Raw genomic sequence first — 14,366 nt, 5'->3', positions numbered from 1 at the left:
AATGCAGAACATATCAAACCATTTCCCCCAGTCAAGAGATCTTGGTTAAATCCATCATTCTTTCGCTCACTATGCCACTCCAGTTTAGATCTGGCCATATGCAAATCAGTCTTGACCCTGTGCCTCATTGGAACAGTCCAGCCCGAACTGCCAAGCCAGGTCCTCCCTGGACCGGAAACAAGCATCCTAGGACCAGTTTCGGGGTTTCACCCCTCTTCAGCCAGGACACCTTGATTCCAGTGGCACAGTGAGCCCGGGACCCACTTCTGGGCATACCTGGCGCGCTTAGAGCGAGAAAGCAAAAGACACACAATTGATGGACGGAATGCAGAACAAATCAAAACACTCACCCCCAGTAAAGAGATCTGGGTTAAATCCATCATTCTTTTGCTCATTATGCCACCCCAGTTTAGACCTGGCCATATGCAAATCAGTCTTGACCCTGTGCCTCATGTGAACAGTCCAGCCCGTACTGCCAAGCCAGGTCCTCCCTGGACCGGAAACAAGCATCCTAGGACCGGTTTCGGGGTTTCATCCCTCTTCAGCCAGGATAGTTTGATACCAGTGGCACAGTGAGCCCAGGACCCACGTCTGGGCATACCTTGCGCACTTAGAGCGAGAAAGCAAAAGACACACAATTGATGGACGGAATGCAGAACAAATCAAAACATTCATCCCCAGCCAAGAGATCTGGGTTAAATCCATCATTCTTTTACTCACTATGCCACCCCAGTTTAGACCTGGCCATATGCAAATCAGTCTTGACCCTGTGCCTCATGGGAACAGTCCAGCCCGAACTGCCAAGCCAGGTCCTCCCTGGACCGGAAACAAGCATCCTAGGACCGGTTTCGGGGCTTCACCCCTCTTCAGCCAGGATAGTTTGATTCCAGTGGCACAGTAAGCCCAGGACCCACGTCTGGGCATACCTGGCACACTTAGAGGAAGAAAGCAAAAGACACACAATGTGAAGGACGGAATCCAGACCAAATCAAAACATTCACCCCCAGTCAAGAGATCTGGGTTAAATCCATCAATCTTTCGCTCACTATGCAACCCCAGTTTAGACCTGGCCATATGCAAATCAGTCTTGACCCTGTGCCTCATGGGAACAGTCCAGCCCGAACTGCCAAGCCAGGTCCTCCCTGGACCGGAAACAAGCATCCTAGGACCAGTTTCGGGGTTTCACCTCTCTTCAGCCAGGACACTTTGATTCCAGTGGCACAGTGAGCCCAGGGCCCACGTCTGGGCATACCTGGCGCGCTTAGAGCGAGAAAGCAAAAGACACACAATTGATGGACGGAATGCAGAACAAATCAAAACACTCACCCCCAGTAAAGAGATCTGGGTTAAATCCATCATGCTTTTGCTCATTATGCCACCCCAATTTAGACCTGGCCATATGCAAATCAGTCTTGACCCTGTGCCTCATGTGAACAGTCCAGCCCGTACTGCCAAGCCAGGTCCTCCCTGGACCGGAAACAAGCATCCTAGGACCAGTTTCGGGGTTTCACCCCTCTTCAGCCAGGATACTTTGATTCCAGTGGCACAGTGAGCCCAGGACCCACGTCTGGGCATACCTGGCGCACTTAGAGCGAGAAAGCAAAAGACACACAATTGATGGACGGAATGCAGAACAAATCAAAACATTCATCCCCAGCCAAGAGATCTGGGTTAAATCCATCATTCTTTTGGTCACTATGCCACCCCAGTTTAGACCTGGCCATATGCAAATCAGTCTTGACCCTGTGCCTCATGGGAACAGTCCAGCCCGAACTGCCAAGCCAGGTCCTCCCTGGACCGGAAACAAGCATCCTAGGACCGGTTTCGGGGTTTCACCTCCCTTCAGCCAGGATAGCTTGACTCCAGTGGCACAGTAAGCCCAGGACCCACGTCTGGGCATACCTGGCACACTTAGAGGAAGAAAGCAAAAGACACACAATGTGAAGGACGGAATCGAGACCAAATCAAAACATTCACCCCCAATCAAGAGATCTGGGTTTAATCCATCAATCTTTTTCTCACTATGCCACCCCAGTTTAGACCTGGCCATATGCAATTCAGTCTTGACCCTGTGCCTCATGGGAACAGTCCAGCCCGAACTGCCAAGCCAGGTCCTCCCTGGACCGGAAACAAGCATCCTAGGACCGGTTTCAGGGTTTCACTCCTCTTCAGCCAGGATAGCTTGAATCCCGTGGCACAGTGAGCCCAGGACCCACATCTGGGCATACCTGGCACACTTAGAGCGACAATGCAAAAGACACACAATTGATGGACGGAATGCAGAACAAATCAAAACATGTACCCCAGTCAAGAGATCTGGGTTAAATCCATCATTCTTTTGCTCACTATGCCACCCCAGTTTAGACCTGGCCATATGCAAATCAGTCCGCAGGGGTTATTTTAGTGACTCCCTTGCCCTTACTGGAGTAAGGGTCCCTACTTAGATAGGGTGCAAACTACTGTCAACTAAAGGCTCCATTTCTATCATTAGTGCTCAGCAGTGAGGATAAGACTTGTATTTGTACATTGCATACAGTGATTGGTGTACATTACTTCCATATCGTAGACCATTTCACCCCAACATACTGGTTTGATTTTTCTCTTCTTTGAACTCTTGAGTATGATCCACAATCATGTCTCACTCTGGTGAGCCATCAGTTGGAGCTGCAGATTTGGTGTTTGAGCAGGAGAGGGTGGAGGCCTAAATGATACCTCAGTTCAAAATGTTCTGCAAGGAGCTCAAGTGTCCTATTAGAGGTCTCACGAAAATGGAAGGCCTTGAAGGAGCTGGACTTGAAGGCCAAGTAAAGCACAGATTGTAGCAGCAATTCTAAAGGGCAGTCTCATTTTAATGTGCACATACCTAAGAACCTAGGGAAAGAGTATACCAAGGAGGGTGACATACATCAGTGTTTTAAGGTTTATGAGGCAGCTCTCCATGTGCACCATGTTCCTGAGAGAGATTGGGGGACAGGTCTGTGGAACTAGTTTACAGTGGAGGGGAGGGATACACTGTTGGCACCAGGGCCCGCAAGTGAACTTACCTACCCTGTCATGAAGAATGCCCTGATCACTAGGTAGAGTCTTACCTCAGAGAGATGCCGGGCAAGTTTAGAAAGAGTACCAAGCCTGAATCTAAGACCTGACTTGAATGTTTTGATACTTTTTGCAGAGTACTGGATGGTTGTGTGAAAGGCAGTGAGGAAACGGATTACCAGGGGCTCTACAATTCGATTGTGGGGGAGCACTTGTCTAGTCTGTATTTTTCAGAGCAGTGCCAGCACTTGATGGACAGCAAGCTTACTGACCCCCGGAAGCTTATTCAGGACGTGGACCACTGGTAAGTTCCAGGGTCCACAACGGGTTGTATGTGGGAGACTCAGCCAAAGGTGGGCAGGGTCCACAACAGAAGAAGTATGAAGGGGACAAAGGTAAAAGCAAGGAGTTCTCTAAATGGCCCCAAAATAGTTCCCAGGGTAAGGATTCCCAGTCCCCTGTTGAGGAAAAGAAGAGTTGGTTCCTGCCAGGGAAGCCTGGGGAAAGAGACCTCTGATGTGCCTTGACTGTATTCAGGAAGGACACACTAGAAGGAGTCAGAAGTGTTCCAAGTGGGCAGTGGCGGTTCTTCTGCTAAGGCAAAGGAGAGTCGCCCACTGCTTTTAGCAGTGGAAATGAAGGAAAGATAAAATGATAGTAACTGAACGGTAGTATCATTTTATTTGTTTCTGAGTCTTTGCGTGGCAATGCTGCTCTGCTCTCAGAGCAGGGGAAAGAGTGGTGGTACTCTGTAAAGTGTGCATAAATTTTTGACTGGCCTAGCAGACATATGGACTTTGCATGTTCTCCATGCAGGCTGCATTACATCCTGTATGGAGTACATGCCCATGCCCCCATTCCCAATCTGAGCGCCAAACCACGTACCGAGACCAATCACAATGCAACATTGCAGCATTGTGATTGGTCAGGGGAGCCTGGCTGCTTCCTCTTCCGGCTGGAGCGGAGGGACGAGGATGAGGGACGATGCGGAGAGACAAGAGGAGGTAAGTTTTCTTTTCTTTTTTTATCTCTACCCCACCACTCCTGATCCATGCCAGCCGCTACTGCAAATGGACACAGTATGCCACCAGTGGGCAGTCACAGCGCACTGTAGCCCTTGGGAAGGAATTGGTACAAGTTAGTGGTGGGGAGCCAGCTGAGGTAACCCTAGTCTCCCTGGGCGAGGGTGAGGTGGTCCAGGGAAACCATATGCCTGATAATACTAAGAAGTACAGGCTTTCACAGCTAAATAAAGAAGACCTAGATCAAGCTGTTGCCTTCATTAGTAGGTGGTTACATTACTTCCCAGGAAACAGAGGTGGAGCTTTTGCTGTGATCTGAGCACTGAAGAAGCTACTTGTTTGGAACTCACTTTCAGGTTCAGACAGACCACGGGCCTCTCATTTGGTTAATGCATGTTAGACCTGGCACCATTGGTGTGGGTCTTCCTTCCATTTTGCTGTTGCCTCATGTGTTTTTGCTGGTGTTAGATGCTTTGGGCACTGTGCCACTGCTGTCCAGTGCCACAGTGCAAGTGCTCCCTACTGTAAATGAATGCATTGATTAGTGATTCCATGATTGAGTGATTTGGTTTACTTGTCAGACCCTAGTATAGTGCACAGAGTGTGCCCAGGGCTTGTAACTTCAAATGCTGCTAGTGGGCTTGCAACACTGGTTGTGTCACCCACAGAAGCAGCCTTGTAAAATGTGTCTAAAGTCTGCCATTGCAGAGCCTGTGTGCAGTCTGGTACTGTCATGCTGACTGGGCAAGTGCCCCCACTTGCCAGTCCCTAAGTCTTCCCTTTTCTTCATATCAGACACCCCTATGGTAGGCCCAAGGGCAGGGTGCATTGTAAGTATAAGGTAGGGCATGCCCTGATGTGTGTGGCATGTCCTAATAGTGAATTACAGCCATTTTCGTTTTTCACTATTGCATGGCTACCTGTCCTCCATAGGCCAGAATGGGCTGTTAGATTATTACATATTTATAATCTTAACTGACTCAGAGAACATGGTAGAAATTCGAGTTTTGTATGCCTGATCTCAGAATGATAAAATACATCTTTTAGTGAAGGTGGTTTTAACATTCTGTGTTTGAAAATACAATTTTTAGAAAGTAGGTATTTTCTTGCCTAACCTTTCAAGCCTGCCTCTGCTAGGTTGTGTATTCCTTTGTCTGGTTTCTGTGAGTGACAGGGCTGGGAGATTCCAAGAGACAGGATGAGTCCGCCCAGTGGTGAATAGAGAGAAAGGAGAAGTCTGGTAAATAGAGTGCTCAGGAAGTGGTTTGGCCTAGGCAAATGCCCTTCTCCCCTCAGAGAACAAAGGATTTTGGGGTATAAGTAGTGGGACTCTGATCCCAAGAATTTAGATCAGTTTTGGAACAACAAGAAACCTTTACTGAGGAGCGGAACCTGAAGAAACTGAGGAGAGACTATCCCTAAGCTGAAGTGCTGCTTGGGGGATTGGCCTGCAGTGGTTTGCCTGACGGCCAAAGGAAGGAGTAGAGACTTTGTGTGCTTATTTCAACTTGTAAGGATCTCCAAGGGCTTGGAACAGAGCTTGCCTCCTGCTGAAGTCTCAGGGACAACAGACTTCAACCCCCAGCTCCCCAGAGTTCTTTGGAAGTGCCTGCTGCTGTTTTGGGCCTTCTGAGAGACGGCGTGTAGCAAGGAGCTGGAAGCGCGACTCAACGAAGCCTAAGCGTGTCGCCATCGCTGCTGCTGCCGTCGCACTTCTGAACAAGGGTGTCGTCGCTGGAGTTGTTGCACTGCACCGCATCGAGAGAAGCGTCCCGCAACGAAGAGAAAGCGTGTCGCTGCTGCCTGCCGTCGAATTTCTAAACAAGGGTGTCGCCGCTGGAGTTGTCGCACTGCACCGCATCGAGAGAAGGGTCTCGCAGTGAGGAAGAAGCGTGTCGTCATCACTGTTGCTGCCGTCGCACTTCTGAACCAGGGTGTCGCCGCTAGAACTGTCGCATTGCACCGCATCGAGGAAAGCGCCTCGCATCCCAAGAGAAGCGTGCCGCCGTCGGAGCTGCTGTCGTCGCATTTCTGAACAAGGATGTCACCGCTGTAGTTGTCGCATTGTGCGGAAGCTTCACGCAAACTGGGAGAAGAGTGTCACAGCTGAAGCTGTTGCCGTCGCACTTCTGAACAAGGGTGTCGCCACTGCAGTCCACACATCGAACCGAGAACTTCTCGCATCCCCGGAGAAGCGTGCCGCATCTGGAAGATCTTCACGTCTTTATTTCTATCCACCAGAACTTTGCCGCATTTCCATCGCTGCGACATTGCTTGTCGTGGAAGCGCAACGCATCGTAAGGTACATTGATGCAAAGTGTCGCATCTTAAGAACTGAACTGAACTAAGCTAATAACTACCATCTTAAAGTAATAGTATTGTGTATTTTTGTCGTTATGGTCTTGTGGTAAATCTATATAAAGTATACTTATTTTTTATATAAAACCTGTGTGGTGTCCATTTGTAGTGTTGTCACTGGATTACTGTATGTGGTCACAAAGGCTTTACAAACTGCCTCTGAGATAAGCCTGTCTGCTCGTGCAAGGCTACCAAGGGGGTGAGCAGGGGTTATTGTAGGGGTGTACCCCCTTACCCTGACTAGAGGCAAGGGTCCCTATTTGTCACAGGTACCCACCTGTTCCAACTAGAGACCCCCAAATCTAACATTGGTGGTCAGGGGTGAGGATTCTGGACTTGCATTTGTGACTTATGTACAGTGATTGGTGAACACTACTTAGTGAGTGCAGACCATAACGCAACCACATACTTTTTGGTAGATTCCTTTTTGGATTTTCTATTTTTGAAAGATGCCAGAATCAGTTGTCATGGGAGATACAGAATCCATAGCCTCTATTGATTGTGATTGGAAAGAAGAGAAGCTACAAAGCTACAAAATAAGGCATTTGAAGTACTTCTGCAAGAAATTCAAGGTTTCCACTGTTGGGTGCACCAGGAAGGAAGAGTTCTGCAAGGTGCTGAGGGCCTGGGTAGAAGCAAGAAAAACCCCTGAAATTGAGGAGGGGGATGACCATGCAGATGTACAGCTGGAAGGGCTAGTGGGCCAAGGAGGAAGGAAAGTACCTTCCCCCGCAGGTAGCAGTGCTTCTGGCAAGAGTCTGTCTCCAGAGGAGCTGGAGGACAGAGAGAGATCTAGGAGGCACGAAATGGAGATGACCAAGTTCAAGGTGAACAGGCAACTGGAGTTAGAAAATAGGAGATTAGACATAGAGGGAAAAAGGTTACAGTTTGAGCATGAAAAGGTTTTGAGGGAGTTGGAGTTTAAAACCAAGAGTTTAGAGGTTACTCCCTCTGGTGGCAGCGTGCCGTCAGTGCCTGTGGAAGCTAGAGTGTACATTCCCAAAGATGTGGTGAAAGAATTTTATAAAAATGATGATATTGGGCAGTGGTTCAGAGCCTATGAGGTAGCCTTGTCTTCCCACCGGGTCCCTGAGAGAGATTGGGGAGCGGGGTTGTGGGGAAGGTTCCTTAGTGAGGGGCGGGACACACTGTTAGACTTGCCTTCGGAAATCCACAATTCATACAGCCACATGAAGGATGCATTAATGTCTAGGTATGGTTTGACCCCTTAACTCTATAGACAGAGGTTCAGGAAATGCAAGAAGTTAGAAAACAGTACCTGGGTAGAATATGCCACTTTCTTTTGCAGTGCATTGGATGGTTGGGTGAAGGGCAGCAAGGTTAATGATTTTCATGGTCTCTTTGATTTGATTGCATGGGAGCACTTGTCTGAGAATTGTTTTCCAGAGCTGCACCAGCATCTGATAGATAGGAAGCTGACTAACCCTAGGAAGCTCGCTGAGGAGGCAGACCGCTGGGTTAGCACCAGGGTCCACAAGGGTCACATGGGAAACTCAGCCAAAGGTGGGCAGTGTCCCCAGCAGAAGAGTGGGGGGACAAGGGTAAACAGAAGGAGTTCCGTAAAGAGCCCCAAAGTAGTCCCCAAGGGAACAAAGGGAAAGGTTCCCAGCCTCCCTCTGAGAGAAAGCAGAGGGTCCCGACAGGGAGTCCTGTTCCACAGGGGCCCCTGAAATGTTACAAATGTGTGGACCTGGGTCATAAGGCGAATGATCCCAGGTGCCGCCTATTTGGAACGACAGCACCCACTGGTGCTCTGCCCCGGCAGATGTCTAGTGTAGCCTTTGGGGAGGAGATTGATGTCCAAGGTGGGTGGGGTCTCACAGAGATGTCCCTTGTCTCTTTAGGAGACTGTGAGGTGGTCCCAGGGACCCAACTGCCCAGGAACACTAAGAAATATGGGCAGTGGGTGACCATCAATGGCCACAAGGTGGAGGCTCTTAGAGATACAGGAGCCAGTGTAACAGCTGTCAAGTGTCACATGGTGTCTCAAGAGCAGATTGTCCCTCATGCATTTTGCCGAGTTGTTGCCGCCGACAACACAGAGAATGGCTCGGGTTCCCTTTGAGTGGGGGGGGTCTCTGGTACTCTTCAGGTAGCTGTGAGGCCCGCCATGCCTGTTGACTGTTTGTTGGGGAATGATTTGGAGAGCTCACCTTGGGGAAAGGTGGAGAAAAGTACTCACCTGGAGATGTTGGGTCTGCCTGACTGAGCGTGTGTGACCACCCGGTCAATGGCAGCCAGTAGGGGTGCTCAAGAGGACCTGGAGCCTGAGAGGGAGGCCCAGGAACCTGCCTTAAAGAGAAGAGGCCGGGGACGTCGGAAACCGGCCCCGAAGTTCCCACGGCCCAGGAGGAGGTAGACCCTGAGGGGGATGCCCTGGAGCCTACCGGAGAGCAAGTAGCTGAACTGGGGGACCTGCCTGAGCTGACCCATTGGCAGCAAGAAGGAGGCCCCTCCAGGGAAGAATTCTGCAGGGAGCAGAGAGAATGCCCTACTCCTGAGGGCTTGCGGCGACAGGCTGCAAGCCAGGCAGCAGGTGATCAGTCAGGATCACATTGGATTTACTGGGAGAATGGTCTCCTGTATAGTGAGCCTAAGGTTGCTGAACCTGGGTCAGCCCGTGTGTTGGTGGTACCCCAGAGTTTCAGAGCCTTCCTACTGGGGCTGGCTCATGATGTGCCGTTAGCAGGACATTTGGGGCAGGTCAAGACCTTTGAAAGGCTTGTTACCCACTTTCATTGGCCCCAAATGCGCAAGCATTCAGACACCCATTGCAGGACCTGTCAGACTTGCCAGGCAAGTGGAAAGAGTGGGAAGAAGCAGAAGGCTCCTCTCCAGCCATTCCCTGTGGTCAGTACCCCCTTTGAACGGGTGGGGATTGACATTGTGGGGCCACTGGACCCCAAGACAGCCATGGGCAACAGATTCATCCTGGTCTTGGTGGACCATGCCACCCGGTACCCAGAAGTCATACCTCTGAGGACAGTGACGGCCCCCGTGGTGGGACGAGCACTGATGGGAATTTTCTCCCGTGTGGGATTCCCTCGCGAGGTAGTGTCTGACCGGGGAAACCAACTTCATCTCCAAGTATATGAAGTCCCTGTGGCAGGAGTGTGGGGTAACTTACAAGTTCACCACTCCTTACCACCCCCAAGGAAACGGGTTGGTTGAAAGGTTTAACTGAACCCTGAAAGGCATGATAATGGGTCTTGAGGAACCCATGAGGCATAAGTGGAACGTCCTCCTACCATGCCTACTCTTTGCATACCGTGAGGTGCCACAGAAATCTCTAGGGTTCAGTCCCTTTGAGCTTCTCTATGGACACCCAGTCAGAGGACCTCTGAGTCTGGTCAAGGAAGGCTGGGAGCAATCTCCCAGGAAACCTCCCCAGGATGTATATAGCTACATGCTGGCCTTCAGGAACCAGACTAGGTGTTTCAGACAACTCGCTGAGGCGAATCTGGAAGCCAGCCAGGAGGAGATGAAGAGATGGTATGACCAGAATGCCACTCTGGTAGAGCTTCAACCTGGTCAGAAAGTGTGGGTCATGGCCCCAGTGGAGCCCTGCGTGCTCCATGATAAGTGGACCGGACTGTTTGAGGTTGTGGAGCGCACGAGTCCAGTTACCTACTTGGTGGACGTGCGGTCTCCCAGGAACCCCTTGAGGTTACTGCATGTCAACCGCCTTAAGCCCCATTTGGAGAGGTCCGACATGGGCATGCTCTTAGCAACAGATGCTAGAATGGAGGAGGAGACTGAGCCTCTTCCTGACCTCCTGTCTGCAACAGAGCAAGATGGGTCAGTGGATGGTGTTAAGCTCTCTTCCACCCTGACCCCTGAGCAACAGAATGACAGGCGCCAGTTGCTGGGACAGTTTTCTGACCTGTTCTCCCTGGTTCCTGGTATTACAGATTGGTGTGTCCATGATGTGGATACAGGAGACAGCTTAACTGTGAAGCACAAAACTTACAGGGTAACTGACAGGGCGAGGGCTTGCATAAAAGAGGAGGTCTCAAAGATGCTTGCGCTAGGGGTGATTGAGGCCTCTAGCAGTCCTTGGGCCAGCCCAGTGGTCTTGGTCCCAAAGGCTGCAGCGCCGGGTGCCACACCTGAACTCCAGTTCTGTGTGGACTACCGAGGGCTCAATTCGGTCACGAAGACTGACGCGCACCCCATCCCCTGAGCTGATGAGCTCATTGATCGGCTATGGGCTGCATGGTACCTCAGCACATTTGATTTAACGTCTGGGTACTGGCAGATCGCCTTGACTGATGGGGCAAAGGAGAGGTCAGCATTCTCCACACCACATGGGCATTTCCAGTTCCGGGTTATGCCCTTTGGGATGAGGAATGCCCCTGCTACCTTCCAGAGGTTGATCAACCAGGTATTGGTTGGACTGGATGAGTTCAATGCCGCCTACCTGGATGACATCGCAGTGTTCAGAGCCAGTTGGGAAGAACATCTGCACCACCTTTGGGAAGTGTTGTTGGCGATGCAGAAGGCAGGCCTCATGATCAAGGCGATTAAGTGCAAGATCGGGCAGGGTTCCGTGGTGTACTTGGGACACCAAGTTGGGAGCGGCCAGGTGGTGCCCCTACAGCCCAAGATTGAAACAATCCTGGCTTGGGAACCCCCCAAAACCCAGACAGAGGTGAGAGCCTTTTTAGGACTCACGGGGTACTACAGGAGGTTTGTCAAGGGGCATGGCAACATTGTTGCACCCTTGACAGAGCTGAGGCCCTGAAAGCTGCCATGTGCACGGCACCCAACTTCTCCAAATAGTTTATCATGAAGACAGACGCTTCAGAGCATGGTGTGGGGGCTGTTTTGTCACAGATGAATGAGGAGGGCTTAGATCAACCTGTATCCTTCATCAGTAGGAGGCTACTTCCACGGGAACAGAGGTGGAGTGCTATTGAGCATGAGGCAATTGCTGTGGTCTGGGCACTGAAGAAGCTGAGACCCTACCTGTTTGGGACTCACTTCTGGGTTCAGACGGACCACAGGCCCCTCAGATGGTTAATGCAGATGAGGGGTGAGAATCCAAAGCTGTTAAGGTGGTCCATTTCCCTACAGGGTATGGACTTTACGGTGGAACACCGCCCTGGTACAGAACACGCCAACGCTGATGGTCTGTCCAGATTTTTCCGCCTTAGTGATGAGAACTCCCAGGAGGTAGGGTAGTTCTCCCCACATTTCAGCTGGACGGGACACGTGTTAGACCTGGCACCATTGACGTGGGTCTCCCTTCCAGTTTTGCTGTTGCCTCATGTGTTTTTGCTGGTGTTAGAGGCTTTGGGCACTGTGCCACTGCTGTCCAGTGTCACAGTGCAAGTGATCCCTACTGTAAATGAATGTATTGATTAGTGATTCCATGATTGACTGATTTGGTTTACTTGTCAGACCCTAGTGTAGTGCACTGGGTGTGCCCAGGGCTTGTAAATCCAAATGCTGCTGGTGGGCTTGCAGCACTGGTTGTGCCACCCACAGAAGCAGCCTTGTAAAATGTGTCTAAGGTCTGCCATTGCAGAGCCTCTGTGCAGTCTGGTACTGTCATGCTGACTGGGCAAGTGCCCCCACTTGCCAGTCCCTAAACCTTCCATTTTCTTCATATCAGACACCCCTATGGTAGGCCAAAGGGCAGGGTGCATTGTAAGTATAAGGTAGGACATGCCCTGATGTGTGTGGCATGTCCTAATAGTGAATTACAGCCATTTTCGTTTTTCACTATTGCAAGGCTACCTGTTCTCCATAGGCCAGAATGGGCTGTTAGATTATTACATGTTTATAATCTTAACTGACTCAGAGAACATGGTAAAAATTTGAGTTTAGTATGCCTGAACTCAGAATGATAAAATACATATTTTAGTGAAGGTGGTTTTAACATTCTGTGTTTGAAAATGCCACTTTTAGAAAGTAGGCATTTTCTTGTCTAACCATTCAAAGCTGCCTCTGCTAGGCTGTGTGTATTCCTTTGTCTGGAGTTTGAGTGACAGGGCTGGGAATTCCAGGAGACAGGGTGAGGTGCCCCAGTGGTGAATAGAGAGATCTGCATCTAGATGGGAGGGAGGGGTTACACCTGAACCTTGCATAGGGCTGGGCCTGCCTTCCACAATGCTGGCTCCACCTCCTGTGGGGCGTCTGATGTTTCTGCCCTACACTGCCAAAGGAAATGAGAAGTCTGGTAAAGAGTGCTCAGGAACTGGTTTGGACTAGGTAAAGGCCCTTCTCCCCTCAGAGAACAAAGGATTTGGGGGTATAAGTAGTGGGACCCTGATCCCAAGAATTTAGATCACTTTTGGAACAACAAGAAACCTTTACTGAGGAGCGGAACCTGAAGAAACTGAGGAGAGACTATCCCTAAGCTGAAGTGCTGCTTGGGGAATTGGCCTGCAGTGGTTTGCCTGACTGCCAAAGGAAGGAGAAGAGACTTTGTGTGCTTATTTCAACTTGTAAGGATCTCCAAGGGCTTGCCTCCTGCTGAAGTCTCAGGGACAACAGACTTCAACCCCCAGCTCCCCAGAGTTCTTTGGAAGTGCCTGCTGCTGTTTTGGGCCTTCTGAGGGACTGCATGTCACAAGGAGCTGGAAGCGCAACTCAACGAAGTTGAAGCATGTTGCCGTTGCTGCTTCTGCCGTCGCACTTCTGAACAAGGGTGTCACCGCTGGAGTTGTCGCACTGCACCGCATCGAGTGACGCGTTCCGCAATGAAGAGGAAGCGTGTCGCCGTCGCTGCTGCCTGCCGTCGCATTTCTGAACAAGGGTGTCGCCGCTGGAGTTGTCGAACTGCACCGCATCAAGAGAAGGGTCTTGCAACAAGGGAGAAGTGTGTCGCCGTCGCTGTTGCTGCCGTCGCACTTCTGAACAAGGGTGTCGCAGCTAGAACTGTCGCATTGCACCGCATCGAGGAAAGCGCCTCGCATCCCAAGAGAAGCGCGCCGCCGTTGGAGCTGCTGCCATCGCATTTCTTAACAAGGATGTCGCCGCTGTAGTTGTCGCATTGTGCGGAAGCTTCACGCAAACTGGGAGAAGAGTGTCGCAGCTGAAGCTGTTGCCGTCGCACTTCTAAACAAGGGTGTCGCCGCTGCAGTCCACGCATCGAACCGAGAACTTCTCGCATCCCCGGAGAAGCGTGCCGCATCTGGAAGATCTTCACGTCTTTATTTCTTTGCACCAGAACTTTGTCGCATTTCCATCGCTGCGACATTGCTTGTCGTGGAAGCGCAACGCATCGTAAGGTACATTGATGCAAAGTGTCGCATCTTAAGAACTGAACTGAACTAAGCTAATAACTACCATCTTAAAGTAATAGTATTGTGTATTTTTGTCGTTATGGTCTTGTGGTAAATCTATATATAGTATACTTATTTTTTAAATAAAACCTGTGTGGTGTCCATTTGTAGTGTTGTCACTGGATTACTGTATGTGATCACAAATGCTTTACACACTGCCTCTGAGATAAGCCTGTCTGATCGTGCCAAGCTACCAAGGGGGTGAGCAGGGGTTATTGTAGGAGTATACCCCCTTACCCTGACTAGAGGCAAGGGTCCCTATTTGTCACAGGTACCCACCTGTGCCAACTAGAGACCCCGAAATCTAACAATGCAGATGAGGGGTAAGAATCCTAAACTGTTGAGGTGGTCCATCTCCCTATAGGGAATTAATTTTACAGTGGAACACCGCCCTGGAACAGAGCACGCCCACGGTCTTTCCAGGTTCTTCTGTCTTAGTGATGAGAACTCGCATAAGGTTGGGTAGCTCTCCCTGCACATCTTCCACGGAACAGCCACCTCCATCACCCTGAGCTTCGCCAACTGCTCTATCGATACTGCCACCTTCCACGATGATTGGAAACATGCGAAGATCAACCCCTTGCTGAGAAGCCATCCACCAACCCACGAAGAAGAGCTGTATAAGCTGTCAGGGGGA

The sequence above is a fragment of the Triturus cristatus genome, chromosome 3_1, assembly GCF_964204655.1.
Source record: "Triturus cristatus chromosome 3_1, aTriCri1.1, whole genome shotgun sequence".
Lineage (NCBI taxonomy): Eukaryota > Metazoa > Chordata > Amphibia > Caudata > Salamandridae > Triturus > Triturus cristatus.
Note: the sequence above shows the minus strand (reverse complement) of the source record.